The sequence below is a fragment of the Pan troglodytes genome, chromosome 7 (assembly GCF_028858775.2).
Source record: "Pan troglodytes isolate AG18354 chromosome 7, NHGRI_mPanTro3-v2.0_pri, whole genome shotgun sequence".
Lineage (NCBI taxonomy): Eukaryota > Metazoa > Chordata > Mammalia > Primates > Hominidae > Pan > Pan troglodytes.
This window is the reverse complement of record NC_072405.2, coordinates 21,049,456-21,075,887: the sequence shown is the minus strand read 5'-3', so window position 1 is coordinate 21,075,887 and position 26,432 is coordinate 21,049,456. Positions and strand designations below refer to the sequence as shown.

General features: G+C 42.9%; 2 long non-coding RNA genes across 2 annotated transcripts in view; one reads left to right on the top strand and one right to left on the bottom strand.

The window, feature by feature from the left end:
• Positions 1 to 1,260: 1,260 nt before the first annotated feature.
• LOC104007534 (uncharacterized) lies at positions 1,261 to 25,590 on the bottom strand. Its single transcript, XR_681775.5, has 2 exons — positions 25,413 to 25,590; positions 1,261 to 1,589 (listed from the first exon to the last, which is right to left on the bottom strand). It is a non-coding gene; the product is annotated as an uncharacterized LOC104007534 (long non-coding RNA).
• LOC104007535 (uncharacterized) overlaps positions 8,069 to 26,432 on the top strand; it is a 45,928-nt gene continuing 27,564 nt past the window's right edge. Inside the window, exon 1 of the long non-coding RNA XR_008536646.2 lies at positions 8,069 to 8,167. This is a non-coding gene — a long non-coding RNA (uncharacterized LOC104007535). The remainder of the gene's footprint in view (positions 8,168 to 26,432) is intronic.

Here is a 26,432-nt window from a genome sequence, read left to right as displayed (position 1 = left end):
ATGGTAGCACATGCCTGTAGTCCCAGTTGCTTGGGAGGCTGAAGTGGGAGAGTCATCTGAGCCTGGGAGGTCGAGGCTGCAGTGAGGCTAGACTGAGCCACTGCACTCCAGCCTGGGCAAGCAGAGTGAAACTCTGTCTCAAAAAAAAAAAAGTAAATAAAAATAAAAGATCTTAGGTAGAATCATAAATTAAGCAGCAATAATAAAATGTTCATTAATCAAACAGATGTTAGTCAAATGTAGTAAAATAGGAAACAACCAGTTTTGAGTATTTATTATTGTTTAAAAATTATTTTATTTAATGGTAAGTTTACATAACTTAATTTTCAGTTATGGCTATTTTTAACAATTAGATTGCAAAAACTAGGCTCTCATGAGGCACTGCAAGCCTGTATAGGCACACGACTATTTATGACCCAGATATTACACTTCTAGGTATATATCCACAGAAATAGGTACATGTGCTCTCAAAAGACGTGCACAACAATTTTTATTGCAGCATTTTCCATTATGGTCAAATATTAGAAAGAATCTAAAGGCCCATTAGTGGTAGAATGGAAAAATAAATTGTTACATTTTCATAGCACAGAATATGAGTCAGCAATAAAATTGAACAAATGACTGCTTCAGCACACTCAAGGAACAGAATATTGAGCCAGGTACCAAAGAGTATGTACTGTCCGATTCCATTTACGGAAGTTTGGAAAAGCGGCAAATTAATCTACAGTGATAGAAGTCAGAAAATGAGCTTGTTATGTTCTGGAGTGGGGTAGGGGAGGGGAGCGACTGCAAGGTGCCTTATAGGAGTGCTGGCAAAATCCTATTTCCTGTTCTAGTTGTGGTTTCATGAGTGAGTGTCTGCATAAAATTTCATGGAGCTGTACGCTTAATGTTGGCACGTGTCTATGTTATGCTTCATAAGAAAGTTTATATTTAAAAAAATCACTTCGGGAGTTATCGTTCTTTGTTCTCACTTCCCATCCTGCCCTCCACCCCCAACTAGAGAATGTAATGTGATATCCGGTCCTGCAAAAAAATACACTGATTTTAAGAAAATTTTTGGGAAAAGTGAAGATGAGAGGCTGCTTATGGTAGAATCCCTGGATGAAAGGGAAAACGTGGCCTGGCCCTTATGTGGAAACCTCTTTCCCAGAGGGTGAAAAATGCTTCGTTATAATGACCTACTCTCTAAGAGAAATGCCTAAGTAAGATCATATTAAATTAAAGTTTAGGGAAGATAACAGAAACCACCAAGAAAAGTCAGGGGATGCAGTTTTTACTGATGTTCCGGGAAGGCCAGAGAGCATGGTAAAACAGTGTGGGATTATCGTACCATAAGGGAGAGGAGGCTGCTTCAACAAATGTGCTCAAACGCTGTCGTCTTCTTCTGTAGTACACTCTGATTTTTCAGGGTCGGTGATTCTGCCCTTTGAGGCTTCGTCTGATTTTAATGTACTGTATTATGAAAGCATTCTTCCCTGTCTGAGGTTTTCTTGAATACGTAAACGTATTCTCCAGTGTTTTGGCTTTGTTACTCATTGTGCTGAGAACAAAGTCACACTCCAGTCATTAAAATGATACAGGACATTCTGAAATGGTAAAGAAATCAATCAGCCAACTTCATTTTAAATAGTGGAAGATTGCACAGGAAATTCTAGAAGGTCAGAGTTAAAAGGCATTTAAGTCAAGTGATTAGTTGAAGTACAAATAGAACACAGTATTTGGAAGCCTGCCTTGTTTTTCCAGTGTTCATTAAAGAGGAATCATATGATCAGTATTCATCCTCAACTCCACTCTTCTCAATATTTTAACTATCAAGAATCCCTGTTTAAAATCTCAATCTCCCTTTATCCCCATGCTTTTTAAGATTTTGCATATCAAAAAAAATTGCACGTTATAAGTAACTTATTTTTATTTATTTGGATTGATACATGATTGCCAAAGAGAACATTTACCCAACGTGACATAACCAGTATTACTATTGATAAACAATGTAGTAAATTCTATCCTAAGGAAAAGGATGAACATTTGAGTTACCCTGCACTAAGTAAATGAAAATATGATATGGGGAACTTCTGCAAAACTGAACTAGCCTGCAAATTCCCATTACTATCACCAGTTCTTCTAAAGATGAAGTCACTTGTTTATGAAACATGGCCCTACTATTCCCTTATTATCATGTTAAAGGCACATACAACTGAAGCTGAGTAATTTTAGATTAATTAATATGTAGTTGGTCTTTTTTTTTGGAAAAAGTCTTCTGCTGGCATTCTTCAGTCTTTTTCTCCAAGTTGAAACTCTATTAAAGAATGATTATTGAAGCAATATGGACATTTTCCCATTACCGGATGCTTCAGATTCAATTTGAGAATTGGCTGCACTGACAAGGACTTTCCTCATCATCTAACATCACTTAGTAGAGAGTGCAAGGGCAGCAATATAAACAAAATTGTGTCCTTGTCTAGTAGAGAGATGAATGAGGTAGAGGTCAAAATCATTGTCTAAAGTAAGGTGTGAGATCATATGCCAAATTTCAATTACCCACATTAGCCATGTTTCTCTTTGAAGACAATAACACTTCTATCATCATTGAAAGGCTACAGAGCACTTTTCTATATCTTTGTTACAACCCTTACAGGGAAGTCAAGGAGTGTATTGTTATCCTTGTTTATATATATAGAAATGTAGCCTAGAGATTTGCTAAGTGCCCACTCAGGCCTTCGGACTCCTAACTCAGAGCTCTGTCCATCATGACATTATGTTGCCCTACAGAAAATTAAGGAGTCTTTGGTGATACTATGGATTGAATTGTGCCCCCTCCAAAAAGTATGTTGAATTCCTAACCCCTGTAAGAGGAAAATGCCATGTGAGGAAAGAGGCAGAGACTCAAGTGGTGCAGTTGCAAGCCAAGAAATGCCAAGAATCAATGGCCACCACCAGAAGGTAGGAGGAGGCAAGGACTGCTGACACCTTGGCTTTGAACTTCCAGTCTCCAGCACTGTGAAAAAATAAATTTCTGCCAAAATTAGTCACATGGCCTTCCTTAGCTGCTGGGGAACTTGAGAAAGGTAGGGTACATGCAGCCATGCAGTTTATGATACTTTTTTGTAGAAACCCTAGAAGATGAATACAGGTGTAAATGCTTAAATTTCAGTTAAAGCCAAGAAGCATGGTGTCAATTATTTTCCTGTAATGAAAATGTGGCTCACATAAATGAGCCTGGAGATTTCTCCAAGCCCTGACATAAGCACAGAAATGGGTCCTTTCTGCAGAACTACGTCTCCATCGTGGTTGTAGCTTTCCGTATCCCACCATCAAAGATCTTCCTCACAGGAGATGAAACCTCAGTGTGACTCTGACTCCATTGAACTCACACCCTTTCCTCCACAGGTGATCTAACATTTTGTACATGTCACTCTTAGCTTTTGTTGGAGACCTGAGAGATGCATCAGTGTCAATGCAGAAATGACAATATTGTTGAAATCAATGCTTACTGAATAGCAAACTCCAGACAGGGAGCAATTATAAACAATAAAATCAGGAAGAAAAATCACCTTCTTCCACTAATGCTACAAAAATAAAACACTTAACTTCCCCAAAGAGATAGTCAACAAATATTTGCTGCAGAGACCAGGAGAGTGCTTTCAAATCATGCTTCACAAAAATATAACCCACCAACTACTTAAAAAGGGGGTTTGGTGGTCCAAAACATTTAGGAAATACAGCCTTCTCTTGTGCTAGGATATTCACTATGCACATTCCCACATTGCTTCCTCTGAGAAATATTGTAGTTAAAAACATAGACAAAAACATATTGCTAATATTATACTTTTCTGTTACTCTTTTTTCTTATAACAATTATTAATATCTAGGAATGTACTTTGGGAAACAACGGGCTGTGCTATTCCTAAATTTCACCAAGTAGATGATCTGATGCAGGAGAAACTGTGAACTATTTACTGTGCTACATGTAAGGTGGGCTGACCAGAATGGCGCTGCCCCACTCAAGAGGCACGCGTGGAAAGACTCACTGGCTTGTCATGGATGAGGTGTGAGGCTTATGCAGTTGAGGAACCTTTTAAAGAAAAGAATATAAGATGACCATGTGACCCCAATGTCGGGGTTCCTCCTCAGGCTTTGGAGTCATCCTGGCAAGTAAGGGTTTCGTTTTTTTGTTGTTGTTTTTTGTTTTTTTTAAGGCAGAGTTTCACTCTTGTTGCCCAGGATGGAGTGCAATGGCATGGTCTTGTCTCACTGCAACCTCCGCCTCCCAGGTTCAAGCAATTCTCCTGCCTCAGCCTCCCGAGTAGCTAGGATTACAGGCACACACCAATATGCCCAACCCAATTTTTGTATTTTTGTAGAGGCGGGGTTTCACCGTGTTGGCCAGGCTGATCTTGAACTCCTGACCTCAGGTGATCCACCTGCCTCGGCCTCTCAAAGTGCTGGGATTCCAGGCGTGAGCCACCGCGCCTGACGCAAGTGAGGGTTTCTAAAGCTTCTGCTCCATTAGCTTTGTGGGAAATCCACCTTGGCTTAAAATATGACTGGGTTCATGAAATAAAATTAAAACTCAAATTAACGGTGGTATAAACAATATAGAAATGTATTGCTCTTTTATCCCAGAGTCCAGAGATAGGGTTTCCAGGGCTGATATTGTCACTGATTGCATGAGGTTTCTTCTGGGACGTTGCCTTTGACACCAAGTCCCTGGTCCGAACACCAGGGTTGAGGAAGGGCTGGAAGAATGGGCGTGTTCTTAACGTGCTCTGTGAAATGCACTTTGAATTTCTTACATCCCATTGGCCAGAATTAGTCACATGGCCTTCCTTAGCTGCTGGGGACCTTGAGAAAGGTAGGGTACATTAGCTAAATATCAAGGGTTTGTAGAAGAGGAAAATGAGTATTAAGGCAGCTAGCGTTTTCTGCTCTCTCTCTCTCCCCTCACTCCTCACTCTCTCGACTTTTAAATGTATGAACTCAGAGCTTTATTATCTAGCATTAATATCTTTGCATTGAGGAATGGATGCTCCTAAAATCATCAGAATGGGCTTATACTGTATGTGCTTTTAGAAAATAAAAGGCTTTTGAGAAGAAAGTAAAATAGAAAAAAGAAAATCATGGACTGCAGGGATTCCCAGATTCTTCGTAAGCGAACATTATTCTTCATTTCCCTGTGTGGTCCCGGAAGACCCGATTGAGCGTGAGGCCAGGGAGATACCAAGTGAGAGGAGACAGGGAGGGGGTGGCCGCCAACTGCTGGCCCTCCCCACCCACCCCTTGGAATCAGCAGAACTTGAGGGCTGAAGGGAGGGGAACTGACTCCATTTGCCTTAAAGCACCTTAAGCCTTTTATTTCGTCACCCCCAGGGGGAAGCAGGAACGTAGACATTTTTTTGGAAGAAGGTTTTTAAAAGAAAATCTGTACTTGGATTGTTAAAAAGAGAGAAACGAAGGAGAGAATGGTCTGAGAAATTTGAGTAGGTTGATTTCTGACTATCTGAGCTATATATTCCTATCAACAGCCTGAGCTCTCAGCTCAAGAGCCTGTCAACACTTCAGCAGCAGCAGAAGATTCCCGGGAAGCATCTCTGGGTGTTTGGCAGGCTCCCCCGGGGCCAACTGCCTGGCCCTTCAGACTGATGAGCTTGGAACTGCTCTTTAAGGAGTGCACTCCTGGAACAAAGGGGCCTTGTTTGTCTCCTCCGTGTTCTGGAATAATCGCTGCCTTTAAAGATGTTGTAGAGTGAATGTGATGCAAACTTCCTATACTCACATGAATTTTTTTTTTAATTTTATTTTTTTTAACTGAGCTTAAGGCATGTGGTTGAAACAAATACACACTTACAAAAGGGGTCTGTCTGCTCCACGGGGGTGTTAGATGCCATTCCTAACCCTCCTGGGGCACAAACTTGCACCAGTAAAACAGAAGGCATGAGATATGGCCTATAAGGAACTGTTGTTACCTTTTGTTATGAATGATACTTCAACAACCTCTTACTGGTTGGTTGAGTCTATTCAACTACCTTGATTAGATGTGATCTACAATAGAAAAACCAGATTAAGTCCAAAGAAAATAGTTCTTAACCAGGTGGAGGAAAAAATTTTGGAGAGGTCTGAACTTCAAAGGCTAAGCAAAAGTTAGGATGAATGATTAACAGTTTATAATACTTCACTAAAGTGAAGAATTAATTTTAAAAATACATGTGATGTATACATAAATATAAAGTTAGGTTATCTGGTATTTTGACTAAATACATGTAGTGTTCTACAATACTAATTAATTTATATGGTTCTCTTTTTTAGGTAAGTAGTAATTAATAATTTAGCATTAGGGTTGGTGCAAAAGTTATTGCAGTTTTTGCCATATATGAGCTGGTGAAGCGGCATCATTGGTCTGTAATACCCGACGTTTGTTGCCTCGCGCCAAGGAAATCAAGGACGCAGACACACAAACAGTGAGGTTAAGAGTGGAGGTTTAATTGGCGAAAGAAAAGGAAGAGTTCTCTCTCCTGCAGAGAGGGGCACCCCAGCAGGTGTTCCGGTTCACAGCCAAGTGCATAAGATTTTATAGATGAACTTGAGGAGGCAGTGTCTGATTTATATAGGGCATGAGAGATTGGTGAGACCAGGTGTGCCATTTGCATAGCTGGCCACCCCACCCTAATCTTTAATTATGCAGTTGGTTCTCTATCTGGCCAGCGCCATGTTGCCTGTTTCTTTACTGTACACACGGTGACAAAGAAAAGTGAAGATGGCCTCCATGTTGAACATACCTGGCCCCCAGGTAGGCTTCCCCTATTGCAATGCACAGCCGCCGTCATTCACCTGTGCAAGCTTCCAGCTTGGTTATCTATGTTTGCAGCTTGATTTTACAGGCTGCTCTTTGTTAGAAAAGAAATTATCTGGGGGCTGCTTTTTGTTAAAAGGGAAGCCTTGCCAAGGACTCCCTTACTCTCACTCTCTGCCTAAATAATTTCTTTTTAGCTCCTGTATCACTGATAGAGAGTCAGGTCTGTTTTGGCAGATTAAGTCCATTCCGTTGATCAGACATGTATTGACTTTGTATATTGTGCAAGACAGCTGGGTGGGGATGGAAGAGATAAAAAATGGGCAGCTATTGTTGCAGTCTCAGCAAGTGAATAATCAATGGGAAGGGATAACTTAGGTCTACAAATAGATACAATTTACCATATTTTGTCATCAATGCTAAAATATAGCTACAGGCAGTAATAGTAGGCTTCCTTTTTGGTGACCGATGGATACTTGCCATTATACTATTTAATTTATATTATGTCCATTAACATGACATGACAACTCCCTAGATGATATTTTAGGAAACTGAGTAACAACAACAAAAAAAATAAGTAATTTGCTCAAGGTCAGAGCTAAGAAGCCAAGGAGCCAGGTTTCAAATGCAGATTGCCAGATCCTTGCTCTGGGGCACACTTTGGACACGCAAATAAAGGCTTAACTGTTTCTGGCACAGAAACAGAGTGTCTCATAGAAGTGGCATCTGAGCTGGGTCTTGAGGGGTACGTATGTTAATGATGGAGTGAGGAAAGGGAATAAAGTCATCAAAGACACGGAGATGGAAAAGTACAGAGATTGTTTAAGGACCTGAAAAGAAGTCTGATTTGGTAGCAGCAGAGTGAGAGTAGAGGGAGATGAAACGGAGAGGCTGAAGCCAGCTGGGAGTCAGGTGGCCGCGCAATGATGTCAAGTCATGGGTTTCTAGAATTGTGGGAAGGCCCAGGGCAAATCACAGGGCAAATCACAGCTCTGTCGACTGGTTTCCTCTGTAAAATAGAAATAGAGTAAGATCATAAACTCACGTTCCAATTCTGGATTTATGCTTTCCTGTCCAGGAACATTTAGTCTCCCCTTCCCACTTCCCACCTCGGTCCATGAGGGAAGCAAAATGTGTCCATTCTTCTGCCCACGCCCAGTCCTCCACTAACTCCTCCCCAAAGCAGAGTAAGTGGTTTCCTGGTCGGTGAGAACATGAGAGTGTCACTGCACTGGGTTTTACCCATGGTCGGAATTGCTGAAATTCCTGAGTGGTTAAGGACAAACCCACCCGAGTCACTCTACTGCTGTTTCCTGTGTCCACATGGTAAACTCTCAGCTTCTGGCCAAAGACCTTGGTGGACCCTGCTGACTTGCTGTAAGATCTTCTTACATGTTTTTTTTGTTTGTTTGTTTGTTTGTTTTGAGGCAGATTCTCACTGTCTTGTCCAGGCCAGTCTGCAGTGGCACAATCTTGACACAATCACTGCAACCTCTACCTTCTGGGGTCAAGCAATTCTCATGCCTCAGTCTCCTGAGTAGCTGGGATTACAGGCATGCACCACCACGCCCGGCTAATTTTTGTATTTTTAGTAGAGACAGTGTTTCACTGTATTGGCCAGGCTAGTCTAAAACTCCTGATCTCAAGTGATCTGCCTACCTCAGCCTCCCAAAGTACTGGGGTTACAGGCATGAGCCACCATGCCCGGCCTTCTTATATCGTTTTTGATGTGTTTTGCAGCGTAAGTGGGCTTCCTGATAATCTTAGAGTCAGGCACAGGGACTTAAGCTTCCTTACTTCAACTTTATTATCCAAATTTCTCTTGCTAGAGAGCGTTGCATTGGGATGATTGAGTCCTTGCCTAGCTCTTAAGGAAGTGATATTTTGTTTTCCCATTGGCAGTTGTTCTTTGTGTTTATAGATTTCTTGGTTAGAAACTTCTAGGTTATGGAAGAGGAGAAAGGGAAGGAACAGGAGCGGGTAGGGGAGAAAGAGGAGGAGGTAGGAGCAGGAAGAGCAAAGGGAGAAGAAGGAAGGGGAGGGAAGACAGGATACTCATTCCCCAGCCCAGGAAAGGCAGATGCTTGAGAGCCTGATGTCTGTGGGTGGTTGTGGGGAAGACTGGTAAAACTTCCTGGCTTCATATTTTTTTAGTTTCATTTTCAAAAGAAGGAAAAATTGCCCAAATTCGATTTAATTCTACAATTATGGGGCACTCACTACATGCAAGAAACTGTTCTAGAAGTTGGGAGTAGGTTGGACATAGATAGGAAAGAGATAAAAAAGGTTCCCTCTATTTAGTTTCTTAAGGAACTAAAGTACAAAATAGTTTGTCATTGAAGTTAAGCAGAAGAATTCACGTCTTTCAATTTACTGCAAACTCTACAAAATATCAAATGACAAACTGACTCATGAGAGCTCTTAGAAGTGAGAACTGGGTGTCTTCCAGGGGGTTATATAAGACAATAGCATTTATAAAAATGAGCTTCTTTTGTAGTTTTTCTTGATTCTGGAAACTTCAATTACCCTTGTCACTTCTGCTAACTTTTAAAAATCATGCAGAGATGTTATCCAACAAATGCCTGTTTAAGCCAAGGGAGGTCACTCCTAAAGCAACCATTCAAAAGACCTGCTCTTTTCAAATCTCTTCACAGATAACAGAAAGCAAATGTTCAAAATAATTATAAACAAAGGAACAAGTATGAGATTTCCAGAAGCGAACACTTTTTAAACTAGATCTGAGAAAACACTATTTCAATAGTTAAGATTTATCTCCATCTAGGAACATTAATCCTTAAAACAGCCTGCCTCTGATAAAGCTTTTCTTTCCCACTGAAAATGAGAATATGCAATGTTCTTTCTCACTGTTCAATAGCGTTTTTGCCTCCTTCTGGGTATACTATGCTATAGGATATAAACGTCATTCTTTTTATTACAGAAAATATTTCTAAACTTCTACAGGCATATCCCTCCCCCCTCCCCCCACCCCACAACAGTCCCCAGAGTGTGATGTTCCCCTTCCTGTGCCCATGTGTTCTCATAGTTCAATTCTCATCTATGAGTGAGAACATCTGGTGTTTGGTTTTTTGTCCTTGTGATAGTTTACTGAGAATGATTTCCAATTTCATCCATGTCCCTACAAAGGACATGAACTCATCATTGTTTATGGCTGCATAGTATTCCATGGTGTATATGTGCCACATTTTCTTAATCCAGTCTATCATTGTTGGACATTTGGCTTGGTTCCAAGTCTTTGCTATTGTGAATAGTGCCGCAATAAACATACGTGTGCATGTGTCTTTATAGCAGCATGATTTATAGTCCTTTGGGTATATACCCAGTAATGAGATGGCTGGGTCAAATGGTATTTCTAGTTCTAGATCCCTGAGGAATTGCCACACTGAGTTCCACAATGGTTGAACTAGTTTACAGTCCCACCAACAGTGTAAAAGCGTTCTTATTTCTCCACATCCTCTCCAGCACCTGTTGTTTCCTGACTTTTTAATGATTGCCATTCTAACTGGTGTGAGATGGTATCTCATTGTGGTTTTGATTTGCATTTCTCTGATGGCCAGTGAGGATGAGCATTTTTTCATGTGTCTTTTGGCTGCATAAATGTCTTCTTTTGAGAAGTGTCTGTTCATATCCTTTGCCCACTTTTTGGTGGGGTTGTTTGTTTTTTCTTGTAAATTTGTTTGAGTTCATTGTAGATTCTGGATATTAGCCCTTTGTCAGATGAGTAGGCTGTGAAAATTTTCTTCCATTTTTTAGGTTGCCTGTTCACTCTGATGGTAGTTTCTTTTGCTGTGCAGAAGCTCTTGAGTTTAATTAGATCCCATTTGTCAATTTTGTCTTTTGTTGCCATTGCTTTTGGTGTTTTAGACATGAAGTCCTTGCCCATGCCTATGTCCTGAATGGTAATGCCTAGGTTTTCTTCTAGGGTTTTTATGGTTTTAGGTCTAACGTTTAAGTCTTTAATCCATCTTGAATTAATTTTTGTATAAGGTGTAAGGAAGAGATCCAGTTTCAGCTTTCTACATATGGCTAGCTAGTTTTCCCAGCACCATTTATTAAATAGGGAATCCTTTCCCCATTGCTTGTTTTTCTCAGGATTGTCAGAGATCAGATAGTTGTAGATATGCGGTGTTATTTCTGAGGGCTCTGTTCTGTTCCATTGATCTATATCTCTGTTTTGGTACCAGTACCATGCTGTTTTGGTTACTGTAGCCTTGTAGTATAGTTTGAAGTCAGGTAGCGTGATGCCTCCAGCTTTGTTCTTTTGGCTTAGGATTGACTTGGCAATGTGGGCTCTTTTTCGGTTCCATATGAACTTTAAAGTAGTTTTTTCCAATTCTGTGAAGAAAGTCATTGGTAGCTTGATGGGGATGGCATTGAATCTATAAATTACCTTGGGCAGTATTGCCATTTTCACGATATTGATTCTTCCTAGCCATGAGCATGGAATGTTCTTCCATTTGTTTGTATCCTCTTTTATTTCCTTGAGCAGTGGTTTGTAGTTCTCCTTGAAGAGGTCCTTCACGTCCCTTGTAAGTTGGATTCCTAAGTATTTTATTCTCTTTGAAGCAGTTGTGAATGGGAGTTCACTCATGATTTGGTTCTCTGTTTGTCTGTTATTGGTGTATAAGAATGCTTGTGATTTTTGTACATTGATTTTGTATCCTGAGACTTTACTGAAGTTGCTTATCAGCTTAAGGAGATTTTGGGCTGAGACAATGGGGTTTTCTAGATATACAATCATGTCGTCTGCAAACAGGGACAATTTGACTTCCTCTTTTCCTAATTGAATACCCTTTATTTCCTTCTCCTGCCTGATTGCCCTGGCCAGAACTTCCAACACTATGTTGAATAGGAGTGGTGAGAGAGGGCATCCCTGTCTTGTGCCAGTTTTCAAAGGGAATGCTTCCAGTTTTTGCCCATTCAGTATGATATTGGCTGTGGGTTTGTCATAGCATTAGGAGATATACGTAATGCTAAATAACGAGTTAATGGGTGCAGCACACCAGCATGGCACATGTATACATATGTAACTAACCTGCACATTGTGCACATGTACCCTAAAACTTAAAGTATAATAATAAAAATAATAATAATAATAATAATAAATTAAACTTCTATAGGCATATTCTTAATATATTTTTTCTGGTTTTAATGTTTTCTATGGTAATTATGAGATTAATTTGTTGTTTTCCAAGTAGCTCTGGTGTTCTGTTGACTCTAGCCCAAATTAATTGTTTCAAGAAGAAACTAAAACCAAAGAATTTTGATAGGATAACTGAGAGAGAGTCACACATATGCGAGACTATGGAAAATAAAGTTTGGAGAAGGCAAAGGCAGATTTGTAGATTTCACTGCTGAGTTTGGTTTTTTGTTTTGTTTTCAGACAGAGTCTCACTCCTGTCACCCAGGCTGGAGTGCAGTGGCACAATCACGGCTCACTGCAGCCTCAGCCTCCTGGGCTCAGGCAATCCTCCCACCTCAGCTTCCCGAGTAGCTGGGTCCACAGGAGTGCACCACCATGCCCGGCTAATGTTTTTTTGTTTGTTTGTTTGTTTTTTTGAGACAGAGTCTCGTCTCGCTCTGTCGCCCAGGCTGGAGTGCCGTGGCACGATCTCGGCTCACTGCAAGCTCCGCCTCCCGGGTGCATGCCATTCTCCTGCCTCAGCCTCCCGAGTAGCTGGGACTACAGGCGCCCGCCACCACACCCAGCTAATTTTTTGTATTTTTAGTAGAGGTGGGTTTTTGCCATGTTACCTGGGGTGGTCTCAAACTCCTGGGCTCAAGCAATCCTCCCACCTTGGCCTACCAAATTCCTGGGATTACAGGCATGAGCCACCACAGCTGGCATACTGCAAACTTTTTGACAGTAGACTTCAAGATACACCCGTTCACACATTTTTTCCCCATTTTTTTACTCCTCTCAGAAGCCAAATCTCCTAGCAAATAAAGAAAACAAGCTAAACACTGAAGTGCAACTGCCACGACTTTTGCACACTGTGTGGGGAAACACAGTAAATACAGAAAGGGAGTAAGTGGATTCTAGTGGGAGAGCATCGAGACATGTGAGTTTTTCCAAAGCATGCCTTTACCGGTTTGCATGGTGGAGATAATCAGTGACATTGTACCCTGTGCTGCAGGAAAAGTATGGCCTTTTGTACTTACAATCCCCCCCATCAGAGGAGCAAATACAGAGGGACTCTTGCAGTTTTCCTGGGTGCAAATGATGGCACTAAAGACATAGTAGGATCTGGTTCTTACAGGGGTGAAAGAAAACACTGAAGTGGAAAAGAGGGCCTGGCATGGTGGCTCACGCTTGCTCTCCCAGCACTTTGGGAAGCTGAGACGGACCACTTGAGGCCAGGAGTTTGACACCAGCGTGGGCAACATAGTGAGACCCCATCTCTACAAAAAAATTTCTCAAAAAACTAGCTGGGAGTGCACACAGTGGCTCATGCCTGTAATCCCAGCACTTTGAGAGGCTGAGGTGGGCAGATTACTTGAGGCCAGGAGTTTGAGACCAGGGTGGGCAACATGTCGAAACTCCGTCTCTACTAAAAATAAAAAAATTAGCCAGGCGTGGTGGAACACACCTGTAGTCCCAGCTACTCAGGAGGCTGAGGCAGGAGAATTGCTTGAACGTGGGAAGTGGAGGTTGCAGTGAGCTGAGAGAGCACCACTGCACTCCAGCCTCAGTGACATACTGAGACACCATCTCAAAAAAAAAAAAAAAAAAAAGCTGGGCATGGTGGTATATGACTGTAGTCCTAGTTGTAGGAGGATTGCTTGAGCCCAGGAGTTTGGGATTACAGTGAGCTATGATTGCATCACTGTACTTTAGCCTGGGTGACAGAGCGAGACTCTGTCTCTAAAAAATAAATAAATAAAAATGAATAAAGTGAAAATAATAAAAAATATTAAACGGAAAAGGGGAACATCTTCCACTGCTATCAGAGAACACCTGTGGTTCAGAGAGTGTGTCTGTGCCAATTGGGGTGATGAAAATCTCGGGTTAACTCTGATTATGCCTTTAGGTAGAGAAACAGAAGCTTGAGAGAATTAGGTTACTGTCCTTGCTACCTTCCAAGGTACTGTGGCCCAAGTCCATATCTATCCATAGCAAGTAAGGGCTCTGGCATCCTGATCTTTTTCAGCAGCCCCCAGGGAGAGATATGATTCATGATGATTCCCAAAGGGCCACTCTTTCTACTAAGATTGCACATCAAGTGGTCTCACCGTCTTTAAAGGCTGAACTGAGCTTTTTCTTGGTCCGAGTCCTCATGCCTACCAGCTGGCACCTCATTGTTCCTAAGGGAACTCTAAGGACTCTGAGGGAGCTGCTCTCTTGCTCAGCGATGAGTCGGTCATGCATTGAGCTCACTCGCGGCTGCATCCTCAGCCCATCCTTGGCTTTCTTCTTGACGCCCTAGCTCTTCAGTGGCCTGGCTCCTATACTATCCTCCTATAGTGTTTCTTGTTCTACACTGCAGCCTCCTTCGTGGCTGTATTGTTCTGTTTTTGACCTCTTTCCTTGCAGTGACTCCTATCCTGTCAATGCCCAACTGCCCACCCATAAGGGCTCTTTATGAATGTCTGGCCCACTTTTAGTTTGCCAGATACCATGAACTTTTACTTTGTATATTGTCTGGTTTCCTTCTGAGGGCTAACTCTTCGTTTCTAAGCGCTCCCTTTAAGCTGATATCTCTGGGTACCATTTGTTCCTAAAATAGCTGGCCCTTGACCCTACTTGCTTGTTCAGAAGCATAGCCTTCCGTAATGCTGTGGGTCTATTTGGATACTTAGTCTTTTCTTTTTTCACTTTGGCTCATTTTACAGCCTGTAAAGTCTTGTTCAAGAAGACTAAATCCAATAACTGCAAAGAGCACTTAAAACTGATTAATTGGGGTTCTGTCTACAACTGTGTTATCAAGTGTATCATACTCTTCTGCTTTCTCTCAAATTAGCATTGCTTCTCATGAATTTATTGAAATACATAAACATTTGTTTTTGTTTGATTTTCATAAGTCTTACATTTTCAAGCAGTTGGTATTTTTTTTCATAATGACACCGGCAGATAAAGGTTGAGACCTTCCTTGAACTAATAAGTTGTTAGCTTACAACTGAGCTCTATGTAGGATTCTTATTCTTTAATTTGCTAATGGCCTATCGTAAGAACATAGGATTTGAACTGAGTCATACCGGGATTAATCCATATCGGTGTTCAGCTGTGAATAGTTACCTCAAATAACAGGCAGTGAGAAGATGCAACTGTTCTTCCTAATATACTTTAAAAATAATTATATCTCAGAATGCTAGTAGCAATTGATGCCTCTATTAGTCATAAGTTAGTCCTTACCTTTTATTATTCTATCTGTTTCCTAAGATAACTACCTCTGCTATAGACAACAGTCACTCTCTTCTGTTGTATCACATAAAGAGAAATAGGTACAGAGAATGATGGAGAAAAAAATTGTATTCTTTATGCTAATAAAATATAATAAATGTATGGCTTGATCTACAAAAGCAGACATAGATAAAAAAATTTAAGTATTTTTATATGTTTGGTAGCTTTGGTATGATGTATTGGAAAAAATATAGACTTCAAAGTCAGACAGGTCTAGGTTTAAATTCCAGCTCTGTCCTGTACTATCTTCATGACCTCTCTGAACTTCAACTTCATTGTGTAAAAAAAATTAATATTTATCTTGAAGGTCTGTTGTTAGAATTAAAAGTAATAAGGCCGGGCGCAGTGACTCATACCTGTAATCCCAGCACTTTGGGAGGCCAAAGTGGGTGGATCGCTTAAGCCCTGAGCCCAGGAGTTCAAGACCAGCCTGGACAACAAAGGGAGACCCTTGTCACTAAAAAAAAAAAAAAAAAAAAAAAAAAAAAATTGAGTTTCGTTTGGTTTTGGCAACATATAGGCAAAACTGTCATAGGGAACATGGTCCCGACCTGTACTCTCTGACAGTGGGCACTAGCCACCTGGGGTTATTTATATTTACACATTTACATTAAAAACTCAGTTCCTCACTTGTACTAGCCACAGTTTATATGCTCAATAGCCACATGTGGCCAGTGGTTACCATATTGGATAGAGTGGATGGAAGTCATTTCCATCATTGCAGATCATTCTGCTGGGCAGTGCAGGTCTAGACCTGGAGATTCTTTATAGGCTTTATTGATAATGTCATAAAGGTCATAAAATGTCTAGGATCAGGCAGCCCTTCCGGGTGCTGGGAATAAGACATGCCTATTTCTGGGTCCCTTTCCCCACCAAGTCAATTGTCTTCCCAGTCCCTGCCCCTTTACCTCATTTTACAAATCACCAAGGCAAATTTTCCATTCTTAAGCCATCTGCCAGTAACCTGTCTTGTTTCAAGGTATCTGTTCACTAAGCCCAGTTGAGGTAGCCTTTGCGAGCATAATATAAAACCTTTTATGGGAATAACCGAGTTTCAAATTCAAAGTAATGACTGAGATGCCTCTCCTTATAGGATTTCAGGGGGAAAACTGGGGGTAAGGATTGCTACGCACTGATTGTGTCCTTCTAAAATTCATATGTTGAAACCTAAACTCCAAGGTGATAGTATTAAGAGGTAGACCCTTTGGGGGTGATTCAGTCATGAGGGCTCTGCCCTCATGAATGGGATTAATGCCCTTATAAAAGAAGCCTGAGGGAGCTTTTCTGCCCCCTCTGCCATGTGAGGACACACAGAAGGCACCAACCAAGTGGAATGGGCCCTCACTGCACAGTGAATATACTGGTGCCTTGACCTTGGACTTCCCAGTCTCCAGACCCATGAGCAATAAAATTCTGCTGTTTATAAATGACCCAGTCTAAGGTGTTTTGTGGGGTTTTTTGTTTTGTTTTGTTTTCGTTTGTTTTGTTTTGTTTTTGAGATGGAGTCTCCCTCTGTCACCCAGGCTGGAGTGCAATGGCACGATCTCAGCTCACTGCAACCTCCGCCTCCTGGGTTCAAGCGATTCTCCTGCCTCAGCCTCCTGAGTAGCTGCGATTACAGGCATCTGCCACCATGCCCAGCTAATTTTGTATTTTTAGTAGAGACAGGGTTTCACCGTGTTTGTCAAGCTGGTCTCGAACTCTTGACCTCAGGTGATCCACCCACCTCGGCCTCCCAAAGTGCTGGGATTACAGGCATGAGCCACCATGCCTGGCCAAGTGTTTTGTTATAGCAGCCCTAACAAACTAAGACAGGGATCTGCCTACTATTTGGGTGGCTATCCAGTTCCCTTAATATCTGTGGCTAGTTCTGTTCTGGCTGACTGATTGGCTAGGTTAAAACAAAATATTTCTTAGAAGGGTCGTATTTTTGGAGATAGACAAACATGGCAGTTATATTAAAGTAGTATATTGTTTGGGGAGTTTTTGTTTATTTATTCAGCATGTACAATGCTAGTTCAGTCCATATACTAGTAGTGAATGGTTAAACAATAAAACCTTGAGGTTCTGCTGCTTGGTAAAGCATTTAATGATGTTTGACTTGAGTGTCAGTCAAACATCAAGTGTTAATTGACTTACAGAAGTAAAGGGTCATAATCTCCTCAGATCTAATCAGGAAATTACTCTTTCTGACTGAAGTTGCTAAGTTTAAATGCTTCTACTGCCGTAATAGGGCAAACATTTGAGTCAGAGAGAGAAATCCAAGGTCACCTAATAGAAGAAACTTTCCCATTGTGTGGCATGCATTTCAGAGGGATCCTTTGAGGAAATCAACCCCTATAAATACCCCTGGCAAAGACTGTATCTAAAACCAGCACCTTGAACATTTATAACGCAAGAGACTGTTTTCTGCACTTAATACATAAGAGTGACAATCTCGGTATAAAACAGCCTGAGACCAGAATTGCACAGAAGACACATAAAAAAGATCCATAGAACTTGGATATGAGAGTTCTGATCAGACTAGAACAGAAACAATTCTATTTGTCACACCGAAGGGAGAAAGTTAACAAGTCAACATTCACTGGAAAGGAAGGATTATATATTGGTGATGTTGCCAGTGATACTGCATTGGGATGGACCCTTCAACCAAGGAGGTCAAGAGAGCCGGAGCTCTAGATCAGCAATCTCAGTTCTTGTGATAGTAAGCAAAGAATTGCAAACTAACACCAAAATGCAAGCTCAAAGCAAAGTTTATTGAAGCACAGTAATGCGCTCTCAGAGGGAGAGTGGGCTGATCTCTGTGAAGTGAAATCAGCCCCTTTTTACAGAGCTCAGCATGCTTTTACGGGTTTTATGGGGAGGAGTCGAGGCTTGGGCTGTGTTTTAGTGACAGGATGATATTATTTAATTGGCAGTTTAAGGTTATATCTCTGAAGTTAAACTGCACATAATTTTTTTTTACCCATAATTCATTTAGGAAAGCTCAATCAAGGGGGCAAACACACATGTAAATTTTATTGTAATGACTGTGTAGTGAGGACGAAGTTACCTGGGGTTACAGCCTAGATGGACTGGGCATTCATGACTGTAGGGGATTTTTATCTGTGCCCAGTTCTTCTTCCTCCAAGACGTGCTGGCCACAGACTTTACCAGAAACTCCATCCATTAAGGTAGAGTTAGGGTGGTCTTGGGGGCTGAACATAGGTGGGTCAGGGCCTGGCTTAGTGACAGCCCTTCTGCTATCCTCTCTCACCCCTTCCCAGCTGCACCTAACAATATCTAACCACCTAACAATATCAGAATTCTTACTGTATATTAAAGATTGCTGAACGAAATTGTTAATTGAATTTTATGATTAAATGTATATAGCTCATGATCTATAGTGTGAATTAGTCTTTTTCAATTAATTATTTGTTTCTTTAAATTCTAGTTAACAGTTATCTCATATTCAAAGATAAATAGATCTCCTATTCATCATTTCTAGTTATAGATAGATATTTGGATTGGCTAGACTGAATTGATACTTGGATTTGATATTGTGTGCCCTAAATTGTAATGGAAATGGGCACTGTACCAAATTGTACCAAATATATCTTTTTTTTTTTTTTTTGAGACAGAGTCTTGCTCTGTCATGCAGGCTGGAGTGCAGGGGCATGATTTCGGCTCACTGCAAACTTTGCCTCCCGGGTTCACGCCATTCTCCTGCGTCAGACTTCCAAGTAGGTGGGACTGCAGGCACCCAACACCTCGCCCGGCTAATTTTTTGTATTTTTAGTAGAGACGGGGTTTTACCGTATTAGCCAGGATGGTCTCGATCTCCTGACCTCATGATCCGCCCGCCTCAGCCTCCCAAAGTGCTGGAATTACAGGTGTGAGCCACCGCGCCCGGCCCAAATATATCTTAATAGGGCTTGTTGCTGTTTCACCAGCAAATACATTGAATAAGCTGTTGGGGAGAATAGAGATGTGATACACTTCCAGAAGTTAGCAGTCTAGAGAAGGGGACTTATATAGAAAGACTTGCCTAAAATAAAAGTATTCCAGTTTTCTATAAGTACAGTAGCTGCTATTCTAAAGCAAATCTATTTTGTGGAAAGCTAGTTTGTTAAGCAGCTAATTCACAAAAAGCCATTTCAGCAAAAATCAATTCACTGTGATCCACTGTTACATTACTGAGGGTTTTTTTTTTTTTGTTTTAGTTTCTCCTCAGCATCACAGAGTCATCTCATCATGAATTTCTAAACTCGGCTCAGTTGGATGTGAATTTCAAGTGGTTCAGTTGGCTTTTAAATTTCAGACACTAGAAAAAACTTCTCTTAAGGTACAATGGTGATGGGAGTAGCAGCCCATCTAGAGAGGCCACTGCCATGACACTGACTGTAGTGGGGAGGCACTGCCAGGGCAGGGCTGCACACTTCAGGGAGCCAGCAGGAGCCTCCTGGGCACAGCTGCAGCTGCCCAAGCTCTGGCTGTAAACCTGGGCATCTCTGCCTGGGAATGCCCCCCAAGCCCTGTAGTCTCAGGGGTGTCTGCTCACGCTGCCTGGCCTCTCCCTGCTCCTGGCACCCACTCTGATTTTGAAGCAAGGTTGGGGCCGGGCTTGGTTGCTGTTGCAGCCTGACCAGGTGTGTGCACACCAAGGGCAGCGCTGACATGCCAGCCCCCTGCCACCTTGGCCCCCTCTGGACTTTGGGCACCAACGAGCACAGGAGGGAGGCTAAGGGGGGCTGAGGGCAGCTTGAGGCTGGCCTGCAGGTGCCCCTTGACATGAACAGCCTGGGCATCATGAATGGTAGCAGGAGGCAGAGAGGCTTCCGGGCAGAAGGAGGTGGGTCCCCAGTGAAGCCCCACCTTCAAGCTGGGGAAGACCTGAAGCCTGGGGGCCAGGCTGCTGGTCCCAGGGACCAGAGAGGGAACTTGTGGTGCTTTTTCCGGGCCCACCTGTGGCTGCCCATAGACCAATCAGCACGCACTTCCTCCCCTCTAAAGACCATAAAAACCCCAGACTCAGCCAGACTTGGGAAGATGATGGGACAACCAGCTGCAGAGAGGAGCTACCCAGTGTTGGTCTCCTTGAGTTGTTCTGTCACTCAATAAAGCTCTTCATCACCTTTCTCACCCTCCACTTGTTCACGTACCTCATTCTTCCTGGATGCAGGACGAGACCTTGGAACCCTGCAAATGGCAAGGCTAAAAGAGCTGTAACACAAACAGGGCTAAAACATGCCCCTTGCTCATTGCGGGTGACAAAGAGAGAAGAGAGAAGGAGAGAAGAGCTGTGGCCCTTCAGGGAGTCCAGACCTAAGAGCTCCCCACACCAGGGCCGTGACACCCCTTTTGGGGCTCTGCAGTTCCTGGTGTCTCCAAGCTTCTGGGTGCCACCATGTTCCCCAGTGCCAGCTGTGGAAGCTGCTTGTGGTACACCTGGTCCAGCCACAGCCTCACAGGGAGCCAGTGCCCATGCTAGCAACTGGAGCTGCCTGCCCTGCTGCAGCTGGTGTGCCTGGCTATGTGCAGTGGCCAGACCCCATGCTTGCTCACACACCCCTTGCCACTCCACACCTGGCTCACCCTTGGCAGGCCTGGGGGATCCAGGCTGGTACCATGAGCTGAGTGCAGCCTGTCAGGCCAAGCGGTGGAATGAGCCCAGATGGCCCCAAGCAAAACTGAGGCAAAGGCACCACTGGCCACAGAGGTTTCCAGCTGGCAAAGTGACAGCCCAGGGATCCTGTAACAGTGGGACAGGATGAGCCCAACTTCACTGCAACTTACTCTCTTCTTTATTTTTGAGAGTTTATGTCCTATCCCAGTTATTTCCCATGCATTTGCTTCCACTTCTCAAAGCAAAACACTAAAAGATCTGGTTTAAGATATCTGTCTATCAGTATTCTTTGGGTTGATTGGTTAGCCAATTATTCAATGAACTGGCTTTTAGCAAATGGGTGATCCAGTGAGATGGCCATTAGTTAAATGATGACTTAGGGAATCGAATACAGTCAGATTCACTTCTTTCTCATTTTCAAAGTGATGTATGGGCCATCACCAAGAATAATACAGATCACCCATGACTTGTTCATACCAGCACAATGATTTCCCCATACCTTGTTTCCTAAGTGTCAACCTCACACCAACCTCATGATTTTTGCAATATCCTCATAGAACCTATACTATTATGTATTTAATATTTTTCTTGAATCTGACACACCTGTCATTTTTCATTCATTATTTTAAAGGGAACTTTCATACTGTTGTACTGAAAACTGCCAGACTGTGCCAATCCAAAGTATGCCAGTGTGACATGAGGATTATTTTGAGCTGAAGGCACTTGAAAAAATAGTAGGTATGAGAAGGACCCTCTGATCTTCCCTCTTTCCTCCTAAAGGAAGAAAATAAATCCACATATGGAAGATGTCCTTCATATACCACAAAGAAAGTAACATTCTTATCACTAGAAACGGGGAGTCACAATTGAGACCAATCTGTAGAAACCTTGTTAAACTAATCCTTATCTTCCTAGTTACTTTTCCACCATAACTGACTCAGCCCAAGTCCCCTCCATTTGTCACACTTTCATAATTTACTCCTCTTTGTCCAATTCTATATATGTGCTCTACCCCAACTGCCTGTTTGGGTCTTTTGAAGGCTTCTGTGTCATGTAAAACTTATTTTAAATAAATGTGTATGCATTTCTCCAGTTAATCTGTCTTTGGTCAATTTAATCCTCAAGCCCAGCCAAAAACCCTGAAGGCAGAAGTACAATTTTGCCTCTCCTTCAGTACTGAGCAAATTATCTGTGCATTCATAAGTTTGACGTTCCCGTTATGTATTTTTAAGTGCACATAAAACATATTTAACTATATGGATAGAAAGTGTTCATCTTTGAACTACTTAAACTCATCTTCCATGTGAATATACACTGGGTAAACAGCTGGAATAAAGAAATAAAGAATATGATCACCTAACACCTTGCATAGCAGCTGTCTGCCCCACAGTAGTATTTCTCTGACCAATAGTTCTTGACCACAGCTGCACCCTGCCTCTTCCCCAGACCAAGTGAATAAGGATCCCTGGGAGAGTGGGACCCAGATATAAGATTTATAAAAGCTTCCAGTTGATTCTAATTGCAGCCAGAGTTGAGAATCACTATGCTAAACCATACTGTGTCCGCAGTTGGTGGGTTCTTGGTCTCACTGACTTCAAGAATGAAGCCGCGGACCCTCGTGGTGAGTGTTACAGCTCTTAAGGTGGCATGTCTAGAGTTTGTTCCTTCTGATGTTGGGATGTGTTCAGAGTCTTTTCCTTCTGGTGGGCTCGTGGTCTCGCTGGCTCAGGAGTGACGCTGCAGACCTTGGCGGTGAGTGTTACAGCTCTTAAGGCTGCGCGTCTGGAGTTGTTCCTTCCTCCCAGTGGTCTCATGGTCTCGCTGGCTTCAGGAGTGAAGCTGCAGACCTTCGTGGTGAGTGTTACAGCTCATAAAAGCAGTGTGGATCCAAAGAGTGAGCAGTAGCAAGATTTATTGCAAAGAGCGAAAGAACAAAGCTTCCACAGCGTGGAAGGGGACCGGAGGGGTTGCCACTGCTGGCTTGGGCAGCCTGCTTTTATTCTCTTATCTGGCCCCACCCACATCCTGCAGATGACTAGAGTCCAGTGGTTTGTTTTGACAGGGTGCTGATTGGTGCGTTTACAATCCCTGAGCTAGACACAAAGGTTCTGCACCTCCCCAACAGATTAGCTAGATACAGAGTGTCCACACAAAGGTTCTCCAAGTCCCCACCAGAGTAACTAGATACAGAGTGTGGATTGGTGCATTCACAAACCCTGAGCTAGACACAGGGTGCTGATTGGTGTATTTGCAATCCCTGAGCTAGACCTAAAGGTTCTCCACGTCCCCACCAGACTCAGGAGCCCAGCTGGCTTCACCCAGTGGATCCCGCACCGGGGCTGCAGGTGGAGCTGCCTGCCAGTCCTGCGCCGTGTGCCTGCACTCCTCAGCCCTTGGGTGGTCGATGGGACTGGGCGCCGTGGAGCAGGGGGCGGCGCCCTTCCGGGAGGCTGGGGCCGCACAGGAGCCCACGGAGGAGGTGGGAGGCACAGGCATGGCGGGCTGCAGGTCCCAAGCCCTGCCCCGCGGGAAGGCAGCTAAGGCTGGCACTGCTCGGGGACCCAGTACACCCTCCGCAGCCGCTGGCCCGGGTGCTAAGCCCCTCATTGCCCGGGGTCGGCAGGGCCGGCCGGCTGCTGCGAGTGCGGGTCCTACCAAGCCCACGCCCACCCGGAACTCCAGCTGGCCCGCAAGCGCCGCGCAAAGCCCCGGTTCCCGCTCGCGCCTCTCCCTCCACACCTCCCTGCAAGCTGAGGGAGCCCGCTCTGGCCTTGGCCTGCCCAGAAAGGGGCTCCCACAGTGCAGCGGTGGGCCCAGGCAGAGGAGGGTCCAAGAGCGAGCGAGGGCTGTGAGGACTGCCAGCATGCTGTCACCTCTCAATATCATTCTGGTAAGTTCCATAAAGGCGTGAACCCAGACAGCTTGTTTAATGCTCTATCTCCTGCCTTTAGTACAGTAGCTGCCCGAGTCAGTGTTGAGCTAATTTATATTCTAAGAAGACTGGCAAAAAGGAGCCAATATCTCCATCTGGAGAGCAAAATAATCACTTATAATTCTGCATTAAGGTGGAGATAAACTGCTAAGACAAAGAATAAGAGGGCTGTCCTGGAAGGCTGTACTTAGAATGAAGGGGTTAGGAGTTTCCTTCAATTGTATCTTTTGATTTTTTTTATGTTTCCTCTTTGCTACTCTTCACGTTTGTGGTCCAAACAGGATCTTTGAGACCTAACCTCTGTTTCGAATTTTCTCTTTGTCCTGAAGCATAGTGGCTTAACTTTTAGCTGCCTCAATTCCCTCATTAAAAAAAAGAAAAATCAAATCACTGAGCCAGTTAATAGATGCGTTAGCCTTCTATGCTGGAGTTATGCTCTACAAAAGGCCTGGTGAATAATAGCTTGCTTTAAAAGTGTATCCAGTGCATGTATATGTTTTTAGGAAAGATTCAGAAAATAGCGTTCACGATAGAGAAACTCTCCCTCCCTTTCCCCTACACTACCCAGGCTGAGCATACTAGGAGGAACACAATGTGAGCTTTCATTGTGTTGGCAAGGATGTTTATAAATGTAAATGTGTGTGTGTTTACCCAAGTAATTTAAAAATAACGGAAGTGAACTAAGTAAGTGCATGCCATGCTTACCAAGAATATTAGGAAGCAAAGGTCCTTAAATATCTGAATTAGCTCTGACACTGATTCAGGAAAAAACTGGCTCACAACTCTTGCGTAAGACTTATGTAAGAGCTTAGATGTGGTGCCTGAACTATTCCAGTTATCTACAGCATGGGGAAAAAAGCAAAGTATGTTACATTGTTGATACTTGCTCAGTTCTTTCCATTTCAACAGCTTCGTTGCTTAGAGAAGTAAAGCATCTCTGCTTCTTCTTTTTTTTAAAAAAAAAGTTGAAGTTTTCTAGTGTTTGCTACACATAGGTAGAAGTAAACTAAAAGAACAAAGCTATGGTATAGGCAGTAGGTAATTTAGAAATTAGGTAGAGATTTAAATTTGTTCATACAGAGACAGTAACGAGTTGTCAGTTTGTGATAAAACTTGAAACTCCAAGGCGACATTCCACACATAGGTGTTACAGGTTTTCCCACATCTTATAAAATAGCTTCTCAACATTTAGAGCACAATTCATCATCTTCATCATTATATGCTGAAAGTGATTTTTGTCAAATCTAATTTCCAGATATTTTGACCAAAATAGTAATGACGATCATACATGACTCAGATAGCCTGGTCTCTACCATAAGCTTTTGCTTGGTTCTCATTTAAAATACACACACACACACACACACACACACGCATTCCTCATGGGACTATTTGATATAGAGAAAAGAAGAATTTTAGAGTCAAACTATTCAATATAAGTACAAATACCAGTACCATCACTTACTTGCTGTAAGACCCAAGAAAATTAATTACTCTGAGCTTAATTTCTCTATTGTAAGATGGGAATAATAACATGTACTTCTTAGGGTGGTTGTGAAGATTTAGATGTAAATAATCAGCGTGTGTTAAGTGCCTACTATGTAACAGGCATGGTCTCAGCGCTTTAAAAAATTGTTGAATCCTTATATCAAGAAGCAGGTATTGTTACCTGGGATCCTGAGTTGGGATGGACCCTTCAGCCAAGGAGATCAACAGAGCCGGAGCTCTAGATCAGCAGTCTCGGTTCTTGTGATAGTGAGCAAAGAAATGCAAACTAACACCAAAATGCAAGCTCGAAACAAAGCTTATTGAAGCACAGTTATACACTCTCAGAGGGAGGGCAGGCTGATCTCTGTGAAGTGAAATTGGCTCTTCTTTACAGAGCTCAGTGCTTTCATGGGGTTCGTTGGGAGGAGTTGAGCTTGGGCTGTGTTTGAGTGACAAGTTGATGTTATTTGATTGGCATTTATAGTTATATCATTGAAATTAAACTGTGCGTGTTTTTACCCATAATTTGTAATTCATTAAGGAAAGCCCACTCAGGGGGGCAAAACCACACGTAAAGTTTATTATAATGATTGTATAATGAAGACAATGGGGAAAAGGCCTCAAAGGCATTTCAGTGACCTTCATGGTAGCGCCTTCCGTTACAGGCCTGAAGGCCCAGGAAGAAAAAAATGGTTTCATGTGCCAGGGCCAGAGCCTCACGCTGTGCAGCCTTGGAACACTGCTACCTGCATTCCACCTACTCCAGCTCCAGCCATGGCTACAAGGGGCCCAGGTACAGCTTGGACAGCTGTTTGAGAGGCTGCAAGCTGGAAGCCTTAGTGGCTTCCATGTGGTGTTAAGCCTGTAGGTGCACAGAATGCAGGAGATGAGGCATAGGAGCCTCTGCCTAGATTTTGGAAGATGTATGGAAAAGCCTGGATGTTCAGGCAGAAGCCTGCTATGGGGGTGGAGGCTTCAGTCTAGAGAACCTCTACTAGGGCAGTGCAGATGGAAAATGTGGGGCTGGAGCCCCCATACACAGTCCCCATTGGGGCACTGAATAGTGGAGCTGTGAGAAGAGGGCCACCGTCCTCCAGACCCCAGAATGGTAGACCCCCAGCAGCTTGCACCCTCAGCCTGAAAAAGGCGCAAGGACTCAACATCAGTCTGTGAGAGCAGCTGCTGGAGATGAACTCAGGAA